The sequence below is a fragment of the Python bivittatus genome, unplaced genomic scaffold (genome assembly GCF_059951505.1).
Source record: "Python bivittatus isolate LINGU-HERP-01145 unplaced genomic scaffold, Pbiv_v1 ctg000980_np1212, whole genome shotgun sequence".
Taxonomy (NCBI): Eukaryota; Metazoa; Chordata; class Lepidosauria; order Squamata; family Pythonidae; genus Python; species Python bivittatus.
Genome location: NW_028277125.1, coordinates 34,931,766 through 34,948,009, shown reverse-complemented (window position 1 = coordinate 34,948,009; position 16,244 = coordinate 34,931,766). Strand labels below are relative to the sequence as shown.

Here is a 16,244-nt window from a genome sequence, read left to right as displayed (position 1 = left end):
ATGCAACAAAGGGAAGATATACTGCTGCAGAGAACAGAAACTTGTATAAATGTTTTCCTGAGAAAACAAGTATTCTATAATAACCCATAGTTTCTGTGTGAAATACAGGAATCTTTTTTTCTTTTAAAGGTCATACAGCAGCTTAATTAGAAGTAACATTACACCTGATATAATATATAACTCTTGAACTCAACATATTTTGAAATCTTAGTCTACTGAAAAGTTGAAAACAAATTCTAGGTTGACAACATCCTGCCCTGCCCTACCCTTCCTCTGAACAGCATTTACTTTAGAAATCCACACCATCTTAAGCATAGTTACACAATTCAGTGCAACAAAGGACTTCTCTTTCATCTTTCCTGAGTCAGTCACAAAAACAACATCATTTACTGTGATACTGGTTTCTGCAATATTTGTAGAAAATGTTTTGTGGATGTCTTGAGTACTTTTTTCTGGTCAGATGTCTGCATATTTGAGTGCAGCATAAACACCTGAATCTGTGAGCATTATCAGCAAATTTCTTGTCATCAAATAGTATGTAATTTCTCTATCCAATTATCTCATTATATCCAGGAAGAAAAATTAAAACTACACCTGCATCACAACAATGACAGATGTTGTACATTAGATGCATGATCAGATCAAGATCTACCTTTTCATCATTAAAACTATGGTGGTAAGCTTTAAGGAGTTCTCGATCATCTGCATTAAGTTCACTAGCATTAGCATGGACCAAGGAACTTTCGTCTAGATCAGGGTTCCTCAACCTTGGCAACTTTAAGACGGGTGGACTTCAGCTCCCATAATTCCCCAGCCAGCCTCTAATGAGTTACAATAGGATTCTAGCAGGTCAATCACTTCTGTATGCCTAAAGTGTTTAACGCAATCCAAAGCTGTCCAGGCATTGGATGATTTGTTAGGAACATTTGCTCCCATACCAATCAGCTGTTCTACTTGATTCAAGAAACCTCTTCCAGAAATATCATTAATGTTGCTGCACTTGTTTCACTGTGCCTGTAATCAGCACTGACATTTTCAGTTAAAATAAGATGGAACACCTGTGCAAAAGCATCATGCAAAAGTTCCCAATGATTTCTAATATTTTACTTGCTGTAATAACAGTTTTAATGTTTTTACTGATTTTTGTACATTAAAACATATTTTATTAATGTTCGGCCACTTCTGTGCAGGTTTTATCTTATTTGTTATGACCGGTGGACAAAACAATATTTTAAAAAACTCTTGAATCCTTTCTAGGCCCAACATCACATGATCAGTCCATCACGGAAGGATCGATGGAAGGCCCTTCATCTATTCTATTCATGCTGATGATGTAAATTAAAAGATGTTACACATTAATCCATTTGTTTTATTTGTTAAAGTACAGCCTAAGGTTCTTCATTAGACTTTGAAATGTAAATAATTGCATAAGGATTTGGCATGACAGTTATCAATCTGCAAATAGAACATTTTCAGCAGTATAGGTATGTTTTGTACTTGACAGTATAAAACATCCCTGGATATTTAGACATAAAAATCCCTTTAATTCTTCTTTAGTCTAAAACATCAGCTAAGTCTGAATACACCCATTTGCTAAATGAAAGCAAATTAAAGTTTATTATTTTTTAATCTAGGCATCTATGGATATTTACCATTTCCATGAGATAAGCATGGCTTTCAAATCCTGATTTTAAGATAGTCTTATATCGATCCTTTAGAGGAAGGTCCACATACATCCCGAAGTTGCAGATTAGTTGAGTTTCCTTAATTATAAGAGCAGTTTTCACATGTCTGTGCTACATGTATCTTAAATCCAAACATTGCGGTAAAACTAGAAATCAGTGGTTTGTTGGAACTTCTAATATATGGCAAGTGCTTAATGGGAATGGATGATATAAGACTTATTTAAATAGGTCACAAAGAAACAAGTATGGTAACGTTAATTTATGTCTGGCTTACACTAGGAAGTAACCCACCTAGAATTGATACAGGATAAAGCTTTTCCCCAAACTGCACCCGTTTAGCATGGGAAATTATCTTAGATTCTGGGAGAATTAGCAAAGGGAATAAGACAAAGGTGTTTGTTTATCTTTTTCCTGTTGTAGTTTAATCTTCCTTTGTGAGGAATTAGTTTTAACTCAGGGTCATTTTTCAGGTAAATACAGTAAAGCAGGCAGAGCACTTTTTTCCTAGTGAGTTTGCATCCCTGTTTTGTGTCATGTCTGAATGCAGCGTAAGTGGCCTTAAGACTGCTCCCACGATGCTAATACTCCATTTACCATTTAATTTGTTGCCTGCGAGGCAGCTTTCGGGATTCTAAACAGAGTTTTTGGCTGCAGCTACTTTTAATTGTATAAAAAAAAAAATCCACCAAGCAGACATGACAAAAGGATTTCTTCTTCTAATTAGAAATAAGAAAATGGCCACACATAGATTTTATTTTTGACTCATGTTGCAGCTTGTATTATCTCAGTGTAGCTACTTCATTTTTTTCCTTCACTTTTCATACTTCATTCAATAGCCAATATAGTGTAGCGAGTCAGGTATCAGATTAGGTCCGAAAAGCCTGGCGGAAGTCCAGTTTCAGCCATGGAAATTCAGGGTGACTCTGAGCCAGGCACTCTCACTCAGCCCAGCCTACCTCACAGGATCGTTGTGGGAAAACTGGAGTATACCACCTTGAGTTCTGGAAGGAAAAGCTGGATATACTTCTAAAAATAAATAAATATTTTTGTGATATCTATATGATGAACTAATGGAATTAACAGATACTGTAGTATTATGTTAAAGCATGATATCTTTCCTGAAAAAAAAAAAAGGAAGATCGCTACCACACAAGAGATAAAGTTGCTGTTAGCATTATGGTGTTGTAATAATTCAATAATGCAGATTTAAAACTTAATTTAAAAAAAAACTTTTCAGTCACCACCATTCTAGCAATTACCTGAAACATTTTAAAAAAATATTTTAAATTAACTTAATAACTTTTTTTGGTCTATGGCTGTTCAGCAAATAAATAAGCTCTATAACACTGTGGTGATACAGTGCTATTCTTCTCAAAGAACTATCTAAACTATTGTTTAAATCTTGTACTTTGGGGGCAAGTCAACATATCTAACATTTTCAGAACACATGATGAGAGAAATGGCTGCTTTGGCAATGTATTACTTCAGAAAATGGTTGCTAAAATACCCAATTAGCAGAAAGAAAACTGATTATGTTTCTTTCTAACCATCCCCTACAGTTCCTGGATGCTCTCTGCTACCCTAGTTTGCATTTGTCTTTTTTCCAGGCTGATTTGGCTGATTTTCAAACCAAGCTCTGGGTTTGCATCACCAAACTCCTTATTCTCTAAGAGTCCTATGGGGCCTACGTGCATCCAGAGACATTTTTGTAAATAAAGGAAGCTGTAGACATATTGAAGAGTTTACAGTATATGGTTATAATGAGCTGGATTTTGGTGTTTTTAATGACTTAACTAGCCCCTGCGTCACCAAGTACTTGAACTATTGCGTGGTAGGTGTGTTAAGCGCTAGGTAAATTGTTCTGGAAGGGCATCATAGAAATGTGTCAAAAAATACCAGGACAACACTTGTTTTCTTCCAAGTTCTTTCAGTGCAAAGAAGAAAAGAAAGTCAGTGCATAAGGGAATATCTTCCTCTTTTAAGAAATTATGTCAAACCCATGGGATACATTAGAACAAGGGAACAAACACAGTACATAGTAATTAACCCATGCTAATAGCGTTTAATTTAGCCAGTTTGGTGTAGTGGTTAAGGGATCAGGCTAGAAACCAGGAGATGATGAGTTCTGGTCCCACCTTAGGCACAAAGCTAGCTGGGTAACTCTCTCTCAGCCCTAAGCAGAAGGCAAACCACTCCTGCAAAGCCTTGCCAAGAAAACTGCAGTGGCTTCTCCAGGCAGTCACCAGGTGTCAACACTGACTTGAAGTCACCAAAAAAAAAAAAAGGACCAAAGCCTTTTTATGGTGCAGAATCCAGAAACCTTTCTCCACCCTTTTCCTGATAGGGATAGCTTTAAAAATGAATGCCTCTAGTTCAGAGCTCCAGCTCCATGGCTTGTGAGAGCCTTCAAGATGGATATGGTGACCTCTTGTCTTGGGATCACTGGTGGCATTACATTCAATAATGTTCTGTGTGTGAAAGCAATAAGCTCTTATTTAAATCAGATTGTTTTTTAAAAGAGAAACTTATATGTGAAATGCAGAACCATTAAATCTAAAATATGAGATTATTTTTACTCATTGATTTTAATCTATTATATTGTGAACCATTCTTAGCTCAATACCTTATAATAATTTTAAAAGCATGCCCATTTTAGGTAACAAAACGATGAGAAAGGTGATTTCTTATCCCTAGCTTTTGTTGCCTTTACTAAATAAATCTACACCTACTCCTACTACTACCACCACCAAAATACTTATTTGAGGACATGGTGTTCTTCATGAATGTCATGCTGAACTTAGTATATGAGAAAGAGAAAGTAAGAGAGAGATCATTTGGAATCAACAGTCTATGAGTATATGCTTTCTAAGGAGAGATCCTTTGAAAAAGATGCATCTCTCACAACTTCATGGAGTTTTTAATCCTTTTTGTATGCCGCCTTGAGTTACTTACAGTTTTACATCTTTGCTTACATGGAGCAACCTGGCTAAAACAGTCCATCCCCAATATTAGCAGCAGTGTGTCTCAGCAGGTGCATTCATCTGAACAAACTTGTGTGAGCTCAGAAGCTAAAGAGGGTTGGTCTGGTCAGCACTTGGGTGGATAAGGACCGGTCAAAAAAGCATCCTGGAAAGAGGCAATAACAAATTACATCTGTAACTGTTGTCAAGACAACTGTATGGGTGTGTCCGTGTAGTTATCTGGAGACAGGTTTATGCTGGGGGTAAGAGTCATTGAGCACAGTAGGATTGACTACAGAATGAGCAAAACTTTTGTTTGCTGAGCCAAGACTTTGACATATTCTTTCTGTGTGTGTTTCTTGTATGTGCAAGAAACTAACTTGTGTATGAGATGATTTGTGCATATGCAGATCAGGAATTAATTAATTTTACAAAATGGATGTTTTGTTTTACAGGTAATACATTTTAATTTGTGGTCATCCACTCCATTAATTTTATTTTAAGTGTGGCCCCTAGCCAGCCCATCCGTATGTATGTATGTATATATGTATGTATATATGTAAGTATATAAGTGAAGAAATATATAAATATGTTTCATGGACATATTTGTGTGTGGGGGGGGGGAATTTCCAGGATTGGTTTGAGTGACATCTGACAATCTTAACTGCAAAGTAGGACAACTGAGCAATTTGCAAGATTCATTTTGTATGTTATTAACTTTCTTTTGTGTTGAATTTTCTTTTGGAGAGAATTATTTTAAATTCAGAGTCATCTTCCTGGATAATTATAGGATGCTGCTATTCATGCAGACTAAAATTGCATTTGTCTTTTTTAGTAACCACATTGCTACTGCTTACTCATATTCACCTTGTCATCAACTACAATTTCACAATTTCTTTTACACATACTACTGCTAACCCAGTTGTTCCCCATTCTATATTTGTGCACCTGGTTTGTTTTTCCTAAGTACAAACGTGGCATTTTTCTCTATTAAATTTCATTCTATTGTTTTCAGACCACTTTTCTAACCTATCAAGATTGTTTTCAAATTTGTTTCTTTATTCTAGATCAGTATTTCTCAACCCATGTTGAAGTTCACACATCTTAAAGTTGCTGAGGCTGAAAAACATTCTTCTAGATCATTATCAGAATCTTTCCAGAGGCTGATGGTTTGCAACTGTGCTTTTAATTTCTCCCTTTTCAAGGAAATACTATCCATCTTAGGTTATTTTTCTTATTAGTTTTTTCCTGCTATAACATCATACAGGTAGTCCCCAAGTTACGTCCATTCTTTCAGCAACCATTCAAAGTTATAATGTAGCTGAACAAATGGTAGTTATGACCAGTCCTCAAAGTTCCGGCCATTGCAGCACCCCTACAATCACATGATCAAAATTTGGGCACTTGGAGACTGGCCCACATTAATGTCCCACAGTCACATTCTCCTGCCCTGCATAAACTGCCCCTGCCTCAACTCCCCCCCACCTATCTCCCCCCATCTCTGCCCTTTTGGCTGCCCTGCACTCTACCACTTATCCCTGCAACCCCTTGCTGCTGCTGCCTCCCCCAGCTGACCTTCACCATCTTCTTCCTCTTGCTGCTGGCCCAGGATCCAGGCAATGGACGAGGGATGCTCATGTTGGAAGTGCTCCTGGAGAACTGGCCTGTGGGCTTCAGTGAGGGGTGAAGGTGAGCCCAGTGCTGACAAAGACTACCTACAGGCCCTCTGTTCGCTCAGCCCAGCAGTCCTCTTGCAAGGCCTCGTGAAGGTCCAGCAGCTTCCAACATGAGCTGCAGAGTGCGTGCTGCACCTCCAGGGAGCCCTCGTCTCTCCACTTCCTCCAGTTCTGCTGCCGTCCTACAGCATCTCCCCCACAGTTGCCACCTTCACCCAGGGAGCTCCTGCCACCAACCCTCCTGCCTCATCCTGCAACGAAGCACACTGCACCTCGCCAGCCCATCCTGCTGCATCCTCCAGTCTGTGGGCTATCATTCCTCATGCTGGCAGTGGAAGACAGGACTCCTCCACTCACACCACCACCCTGCCTCCTCTGCCAGCTCCGTCTCGCTGCCTCCTCCCTGGCCAGGCCAGGTGAGCTTCCTTCAATAGACAAGGCTCCGCCATCCTGCTGTACTACCTTCGCCCAGCACCTGGAACCTGGGCCAGTAGCAGGGGGGAGATATAGGGGTGAGGGGAGTTGAAGCAGAGGCAGTTTGCACAGGGCAGGAGAAGCGTGAGGTCCTTGCCTAACAACCATGTGGTCCTCGCCTAATGACGGCAACTGAACTACCATCGCTAAGCAGCACAGTCACATGTTTTGCTTAATGACCGCTTCACTTAGTGATGGAACTTCCTGTTCCAATTAGGGTCATAACCCAAGGACTACCTGTATTTACAGTATAATTGCATCTATTTTGTCAAAATCTATTTTCTTGAAATCCACCTTTAGTTTCCTTCAGAATCAAGAACACCAGCACTATATGTTGTATTTTCCCCAAAGTTTCAACTTTGCAACTTTCCCTATTGGTTAGCATCAAGTCAAGGATAGCTGATTTCTTTACTTGAGATCTTCTTTGTTGTGTTGCAGTTTCCAGGGTCCCATTGATCACAGTTGTGAAAATATGGTGTGATTTTCTACCATTTAAAGGCAAAATGGCACAGCTTCCTGCAAGACACAGATCCCAATGTAGCAAATTACTAATCTTGTAGTTCAATGTGCCATATAAATAAACTGGTTCAAACTATTAATGAATGGTTCTGTAGGAAGTGAAACTGTATCTGTGTATGTGAGGTAATTCAGGAGAATGAGGGAGGAAGTAAAAGCAGAAGGAACTCTGGTTATAGAAACATGAACTATACTACCTAGAGTCCTTCAGGGCAGGTTGTAAGTACAGTGGAACCTCAGTTTACGAACTTAATTCGTTCCGTGACTCTGGTCGCACCCCGAATTGGTCGCAACCCGAAGCAAATTTCCCCATAAGGTTCAATGTAATTACCGTTAATCCATTCTGGCGTGAAGGACAGGGAGGCGGCTATTGCTTGGAGGGAGAGTCCCCCTCCCTACAATCACGTGTCAGGGGCGGAAAATGGCCGCGGACCACGTGTCAGGGGTGGAAAAATGGCCACGGACCACGTGTCAGGGGCGGAAAATGGCCGCGGACCATGTGTCACGGGTGGAAAAATGGCCACGGACCACGTGTCAGAGGCGGAAAAATGGCCGTGGACCATGTGCCAGGGGCGGAAAAATGGCCGCGGACTGTGTCACGGGAGGGAAAATGGCCACATATCCTGTTCGTACCCCGAGGCGGAGTTTGCAAACCAAAGCAAAATTTTGCGGCCGGAGCTGGTCGTAACCCGAAAAGTTCGTTAACAGAAGCGTTCGTAACCCGAGGTTCCACTGTATTCTAAATAAATTAAATAAATAAGCTAGAGACCAAAAAAGAAAAAGTGGGGTGCAAAAAAAGATTGCAGGGAATAGGTTTGAAAGCAAATCATATTTCCAGGCTAATTTTGGAACTGATTACAGGTAGTCCTCATTAAGTGACTGCAATTGGTTCTGATGACTCTGTTGTTAAGCAAAATGGTTGCTAAGTGAATACATGACAGAGAGAGAGAGCCATTGTGAAAATCACTGGTTGCTGCTATCTCGTTCAGATAAAGTTCTCATACCTGTCCTGTGCCTGACCCATTTTGCAGGGCTGAGAGATTACTTAAATCTCTTCCTGAGCTGCTTTTCTCCACAGCCAGCACATCCCTAAAAAGTGCTAACTGCAAGTTAACAACCTCAGCTCCACCTTAATTAGTTGATTAGAACAATCCCACAGGCTGGCAGCAGCTGCCTGAAACTGACCAGATCTTAATCAGTTTCATACTGAAGGTTTTTCTTCTTGTAAATGTGCACATTGGTCGGAAAATGGATTTTTATTACCATTTATTACTGTTGTATTTGCGAATGGTCACTATCCAAGGCAGGTGCTAAAGGAGGACTACCTGTAATAATAAATCTGGCCATCATTAGTCCTATCACTGAAGAGAGCAGCAAGAATGAGCACAGGTAAAATTAAATCTCAAAATACAGATTACAAAGGGTTGTCAGTCTCTATACAGCCTGGGATGAGATACAGCAAAAGGATCACTACACTAATTCTGAAGGAAACTTCAAGGAGATTCCAGTCTAAATTAAGCAGTGCTTTTACCTGAGGTGACAGAAATTCCAGATTGGACTGTTTCCGAACAAGATCCGAGTTTGCCATATTGTAGGTACCCTCATGGCCAACTGAACCTGGCTGTGATGGTAATCAGGGTGGCATTTCTGCATATCTGCAGACTTTTTTTTTTATTTTCATCATAGTCCAGATGCTGCTATGTATGATTATGTTTCTTTATGTCAGCCTTCAGGTGTCTTATGTCTGATGCCTCTTTCATAATAGTACGGGCATATCAGCTGGAAAATCACTCTGAAATCAGCAAATATATTGGATTCAAATTGGGTGTGGGTATAGCCACCTGGCTGTAACAACCCAGATATAGTCATCTCTTCCTTCCATCATCCTATGGCATTTTTCAACAATTGCCATTCTGAACTGATTATTGGGCAGCCAATAATGCAATATGGTGATACTACCCTGCTAGAACTATCCCACCCCAAGAGATTAAAGATACAGGTAGTCCTCAATTTATGATGGCAATTGGGACCCGAATTTCTGTCGCTAAGTGATGCAGTTGAAGCGCGACCTCATCATTTAGCGACGGCAATCCCTGCAGTCCTGGTTGCCATCATTAACCAAATCCCATGGTTGTTAGGTGAGGCAACTTCCTGCTGGTTTCCCACAACCAAGTCAGTGGGGAAGCCAGCAGGAAGTTGCAGTCCCAGGTGGTTGCACACAGGCTGGCAAGCAGGTAAGTGGCTGCTGCTGGGTGGGGGAGAGGGTGGGAAAGGGTGTGAGGGGGTGCACGTGAGTGCAAGGGAGGCACAGTGAGGCTCAGAGAGGGTTTGTGGGGGTGTGCAAGGGTGCAAGGGAGGTGCAGCGAGGCTCAGGGAGGGTGCATGAGGGTGCGCAGTGGTGTGCAATGGTGCGAGGGAGACACAAGGGTTGGGGAGAGTGCGCAGGGGTGCATGCGCAGTGCAGAGCTGCAGCAAGGCTCGGTGAGGATATGTGGGGGTATGCGAACGGCTGGTGCAGCACGAGCACAGAGGGGCTGGGGAGGGTGCATGAGTGGGGGAAACCTACCCCAGTGACTTGCGACCTTCCCCACCAGCTTCCCCATTGACTTTCTGGGGAAGTCAGCAGGGAAGGTCACAAATGGCAATCATGTGATCGCAGGGTGCTGCAACCAGTCGTAAGTGCAAGCCAGTTGCCAAATGCCCAGATCACAATCATGTGACTGCTGGTACGGCCAGAATTCTGAGGACCGGTTGTAACCACCATTCATTCAGCACTGCCATAACTTTGAATGGTCGCTGAATGAATGGTCGTAAGTCGAGGACTATCTGTACATTCAAGGGAGTTGAATGAAAAAAATAATTAAATCACAAAAACTTCCCCTCATTAAACTTGCATGAAAATGCACTCATACAAACACCTTGAAAAACAAGCACTCCTTTACTGATCTCATTTTTGCTTAATTTCTTCATATTTCCATGCTTTCAGCCAAATTGCTTCTTCAAAATTACCATCCCATGTTGAAACTTTTTTTGTTGAAGAAATGCTGGATTTCACCTTTCCTGCAGTGAAATAAAACAGAAGAAAACAGAAGCCCAGAATCAAAACTGAGCATAGAGTTTGGAAAGGTGATCTGGGCACCCTATAGCTTTATAAGAACTATCCACTGAATCATGTGTCTCATAGTTCTAGAGACAAGGCTTACAATGGAACGTTATTAATATCACTGTTATCTCTTCTGCATTTTGATATTTTTTCCTGGAGAGAAGATTTAGTGAAATTGTAATGAGCCAAGTATGGGGTTATTGCTCTTAGTGTGTTATGAAGTGGCACCAAGAATTACGTGTGTGATAGAAGGTATTATCTTCCATTTTTTTAGCCTCTTTGGCTACCCACGTATTGCAAAGGAAGACATTATTAGGAAATAGGGTGCCTTTTTCAAGTCAGAAAGCTTGAGCAACCAAGGAGGCTGCAGAGTAATGGGAGACAGCACGAAAAATCAGCAGCACCATTACCTTTAACAACAAGGTAAGTTCGAAAACACTACCGAGAAGAAAATTTAAAACAGCCTGAAAATGAGGTAGAAAAACAGAAGCCTCTTCTGTCAGGGAATATAAGAAGATATGGTGCCTGTTATTTCTCAGAATGACAGTAAGAGAACCAAACCTAGCTGTGAAGATCTTGAAGTCTACGATTTGATACAGGAAAGAACTGAGGAATAGGAAGATGTTGGATGGGAAGTTTAAAGAAGGGAATAATATATATACAAGTAGACTAGACTAGGCTATCAATATTCTGATAAAAGGCAGATGCATCTGCTTCTTGGATACGTGAATGCACAAAACACAAAGCAAAGTCCTCTGCATTGTGGGACAGGTGTCCATTTGTGCACCTGTGACTATCTGACAGCTATGCTTTGTAACACAAGCCACAGTAGTCTGATTTGCATATCATGCTAAGCCATAAAGGGTAGGATTACACATCAAGTTAAGTCACAAGTAAGCATGTCAAATTGTAGTTTGTTTGTTCATTTATTTATTTATTTATTTGATTAATTAATTTTTCAACCGCCCATCTCCCCCCAATGGGGGAACTCTGGGCAATTCACAACAAACATTAAAAACATAAAATATATAAATACATAAAACCTTAATTAAAAACATTACTAAAAAGAAGAAGGAAAGACCAAGAGGATGAAAAATCTGAGGCTGGAGGCAGAAGGCCTCTATGGGGCTAGCCATCCCCATGCTTGAGGTATTCCCACCCCACCCCAGGCCAGGTGGCAGAACCAGGTCTTCAGAGCCTTACGGAAGGCCAGGAGTGTGGGGGCCAATCGGACCTCCGGGGGCAGAATGTTCCAAAGAGCAGGGGCTACCGCAGAGAAGGCCTGCCTTCTGGACCCCACCAGTCGAAGTTCTTTCACTGAGGGCACCCAAAGCATGCCCTCTCTGTGTGATCGGGTGGGACGGGTTGAAGTCATAGGGGAGAGGCGGTCCCTTAGATAACCTGGTCCCATGCCATGTAGAGCTTTAAAGGTGATAACCAACACCTTGAATTGGACCCGGAAGCAAACTGGCACCCAATGCAGCTCACGGAGCAGAGGCGTTACATTGGTCCTCCTTGGGGCTCCAACAATAGCCCACGCGGCTGCATTCTGGACCAGCTGTAGCTTCCAGATACTCTTCAAGGGTAGCCCCATGTAGAGCGCATTGCAGTAGTCTATCTGGGAGATAACAAGGGTGTGAGTGACTGTTTGAAGGGCATCCCGATCCAGGAAAGGGCGTAACTGATGCACAACCCGAAGTTGTGCAAAGGCCCTCCTTGCCACGGCTGCCAGCTGCTCTTCAAGCAGGAGCCGTGAGTCTAGGAGGACCCCCAGATTATGGACTGGGTCTGTCTGGGGCAGTGCCACCCCATCCAGCACCAAAGATGACAAAATCCCGGATACAGAGGAGCCATTAACCCACAGCCAGTCCGTCTTACCAGGGTTCAGCTAAAGCCTGTTGTTCCCCATCCAGACCCTTACAGCCTCCAGGCACTGCGAAAGGGTGGCCAGTTTACTAGAGTATATAAAGGGGGAGGGGCTTTTTAAGTGGTTCTCCACTTAGCCAAGAATCAACATTGCCCAGAAAGACATCCCATCTTGATCTAGACATTGCTGGGAGGCTAAAAAACTTACTGGAGGAAACGTACAATATATAATGAGTCTTCTCATTACTGGTCTCCTAATGGCTGTTTGTTTGTTTGTTTAGCTCCTGGCAAACAGATTAATCTATTACTAAAAGATGTGACAGGTTTTACTTTAACAACAACATGTAAGCCAGGGAGCACTAGTGGGCACTATTCTACCTCTCAACCTTACAGAGGGCCACAAGATACAAGCTGGTGATGTGATTATGTCCCTGGAAAGGTTGAGTCTGAAACTTTGCTATTTTTAGGGTCTGTAAACTAGGCAAGGGAACATGATACCTCTGGGAAGCACATCACTCCCATTCCCAACTTGAAATACTAAAAACAGTCCCAAAACATCATTCTGGGGGTTGACCTCAGGTCGGTTTTCAGGGCTGTGGTGTTTATGGGTAGGTATGAAAGTAGTTTACCTCTCAGAGGCCTTTTGCTCCCATCTGCACCTTTAAAACCTCCCCAAATACTAGAAACCAAGTTTAAAAAGACTGTTTTGAAGGGTCTTCCACTCCCATTTCTGCACTTATTCTTGAATAAACAGCAATAAATACATAAAAGAGCATCCACACCTTCATCTTGAACTCACTCATGGGAGCCATATGTGGCCTACTGCGCATTCATCCATCCCTGCTTTATAGATTAGCATGTGTATGAAATAAGCCAATTATGATATATTAACATTGATTAAAATATGATTTAGTATAATGTGTGAACTCTTGGCCCGATAGTGATTTTTGACAAAGACTGTACCCTCGAAAATAGACAAAAAAGTGACAAATCTGAGACAATTGCCTGGCTTTATATGTAAGCATAATGTACTCAAATCTTATTTATTTATTTAGGGCGCTTATATGGCCACCCATTTTATACACAGTAATCCCAGATGGCTTACAACAACAGCCAATAAAAATATAAAGATAAAACAACAGTCCCACGTCTTACAAAAGAAAACAGTAGAAGACTGTACCACTGAAATTGAAATACAAGTGGGCAGGGACTGTCTTACACATGCCTGGCCAGAGATGAGCTTGAAAGACAACATTCTGGTTCTGATTCTACAGCCCTCTTCAAGAGGGAGAGAAGTATGGAAAAATCATGATCCCTCTTGGAACACTATAGCAATAGACCTTACCCTTTACTGTTGGCACTCTCACTTTGGGGGATGAGCCTTTCAGAATGAATAAGACAACTGGAGTTTCAAAGTATGGAGGACAGGCTTGGTAACAAGAATTAGCATGAAAAATGCAAGGCTTGATCATTAAAGGTATATTGTTCCAGTAGAGTGCTTGACCATCCATCTTGTAACTATGAAAACGCAACTGCTGTTAACAGCAAACAAAAAGACAATTAAGAAAATGAGAAGGAACAATTCAGAAATAAAGATTGTCTTGAGTATTTATAATCTGTGTGAAATTTGCATTCTGTGAGGTTGGTTGGTGATTGGATGCTTCTTGGGAAGTATCAGTTGACTGATGGTTGGGGATGGTGTTAGCTCTATTCTAATTGGTCTGCCTCATCAGTCTTTTGTGTGTGGTTTGAATCAGGAGCTTGATTGGATGGTAGATTGTATATAGTTCCATTGATCTGCTCTTCTGCTGTTTTCCTGGTCAATTATTTCCATATTTTTCCAGTCAAATATGTGGTTCATCCACTTAAGCTAAAAATATGTTTGGGAGATGCTTCACATATGCTTGAACATGGGAAAACATTCTGCTTGATCACAGATAAATAAATGTGTGATCATTTTCATATTTGCATTCCACCTGACATGGACAATGCCTACTTGCTAACAGAAGGAAGTCAGCAAGCAGCATGGACATGGCCAATGAGCATGGCTTTGTTCATCTGTCCAGTCTAGCTGCCATGCCTCCATAAGCATATGTGAAGAGGGTCAAAGTAAGATGTTAAATAGAAGGTCTATATATAGTTTGATATCTTTATGAACATTCTAGTCAACCATCAAAGGAAGCAGATGGTAACATATTAATAGCACTTGCACAAGAGCTTTCTAAATACGTTCACTTACTTTTTTCTAAGCACAGGCAACATTTCTTACTTGTTCTTTTCTCCAGTGGCTGACAGAATAACACAGTTATTCTTAACTTTATTCTCTGAATGTAATGATTGTCTCCACAGTTCAGGAGTTTGCACAGTTCAGTCCATGTGAGCCCATTTTCAAGCAAACGCATTTTGGTAAATCACACTTTTTGAGGTCAAAACAGGCAAGTAGGTCAAGCACTATCTCGAGTCAGCCAAATCCTCCATCATTTGGTTGGTCTTCATCTTGCCAACAGGACTTGGTGTTTCTAAAATTGTTATTTTAACAATTCATGTTGTTGTAACTGCATCTGACACATAGTTATGTCAGAACTCTGCAAAGGTAGAGGGATCCTGTCTTTGCCACAATTCAGTAAAGGTTGTGAATTTTTCATTGCTGATCAAGTTTTGTACAGTGCTTGCCTTCCTTTTTGCCCACAAATATATAGCAACTAGAAAACAGCAATGCATCTGACACATTAATTTCTGTTCTGGTATTCAGAGAACTCAGTGTGTATGCACATATATAGGAAATCCAATATACTCTGAAGTTCATTTTTAATAAAAAAAATAAGGAAGAAAACAGGGGCTCTTTTGGAATCTTCTGCCTACAGCAGGCTCCTTTCAATTGCTGCATGGATTTCTAATGTTTGAAATAAAGAACTTCTTCCAAGATGGCATGTATTAAATATGCTGCAATTCTAACCTATTCCAAATGCACTGGGAGACATCAGACAGTTCCCAGCAATAATCCATATAAACGCACTGAGTAATCTGGCCTTACACATCTTCAAATGGATGCCTAGTAGGAACAGCTAATTCTGTAGTTGTAGTGCATCACAAATTATTACTTTCACATTAATTGTTCACCTCTAAAGCCCTGTTATGGCTCAGCACCTGGGTATCTTTGTGACTGACTATTCTGCATAGATTCTGCCTGCCCAGTTTGAAGACACAGAGAAGGCCTTCTGAAGCTCCCCACTTATCCAGAAGTGTGACAAAAAGTGGGCTTTTTCTGTGAGGGTTCCACTCCTCTGGAATAGTTTGCCCACAGGGGAAGGGTAGCTCACACTCAGCTGGCCTGCCAGAAGCTCCTAAAATTTTTGCTCTCCTGGGAGGCCTTTGGGACTTAAATGGTGCAGATCTTCCAGTGCCAGGAAGATCTTTTTTTTACTGTAATTATATATTGTATTTTGGTGTGGTATGTTATTGTTATTATTGCATTGGCTGGGGCTTCAGTACACTGCTTAGAGTAGCCCTGACTGAAGCAGTTTAAAAATTCATGAATAAATGTATTCTGTCATATGGCTATATATAATAAGTGTTCCATAGGGAAGGCTTTAGGACTACAAAGTGCATTTCATAGGTATAGACAGCATCAACATGCATATGCTCTTGTTACATATCTGCTAAAACATGTAACATTTTTGAAATTCAAAATCTGAATTAGCTAGCAAAGTTGGGAGATAACTGTGCCTAACTTTTCCAAATACTGATACTAAACCAGTGTTGTCCAAACTTGGCCACTTTAAGATGAGTGGACTTCAACCATCTTCCCCATGCTGGCTGGGGAATCCTGGGAGTTGAAGTCCACTCATCTTAAAGTGGCCAAGTTTGAACAACACTGTACTAAACCTGTTGAACTAACAGGTGAAAGGAGATTTGTTTAGGTCAGCACTGGAGAACTTCACATGCGGTTACAAATATTCTTACA

General features: G+C 41.1%; 1 long non-coding RNA gene across 1 annotated transcript; it reads right to left on the bottom strand.

Annotated features, from left to right (window-relative positions):
• Positions 1 to 4,694: 4,694 nt before the first annotated feature.
• On the bottom strand, positions 4,695 to 9,528 carry LOC148213566 (uncharacterized). Its single transcript, XR_015794474.1, has 3 exons — positions 8,843 to 9,528; positions 7,208 to 7,311; positions 4,695 to 4,811 (listed from the first exon to the last, which is right to left on the bottom strand). It is a non-coding gene; the product is annotated as an uncharacterized LOC148213566 (long non-coding RNA).
• Between the last annotated feature and the right edge of the window lie 6,716 nt (positions 9,529 to 16,244).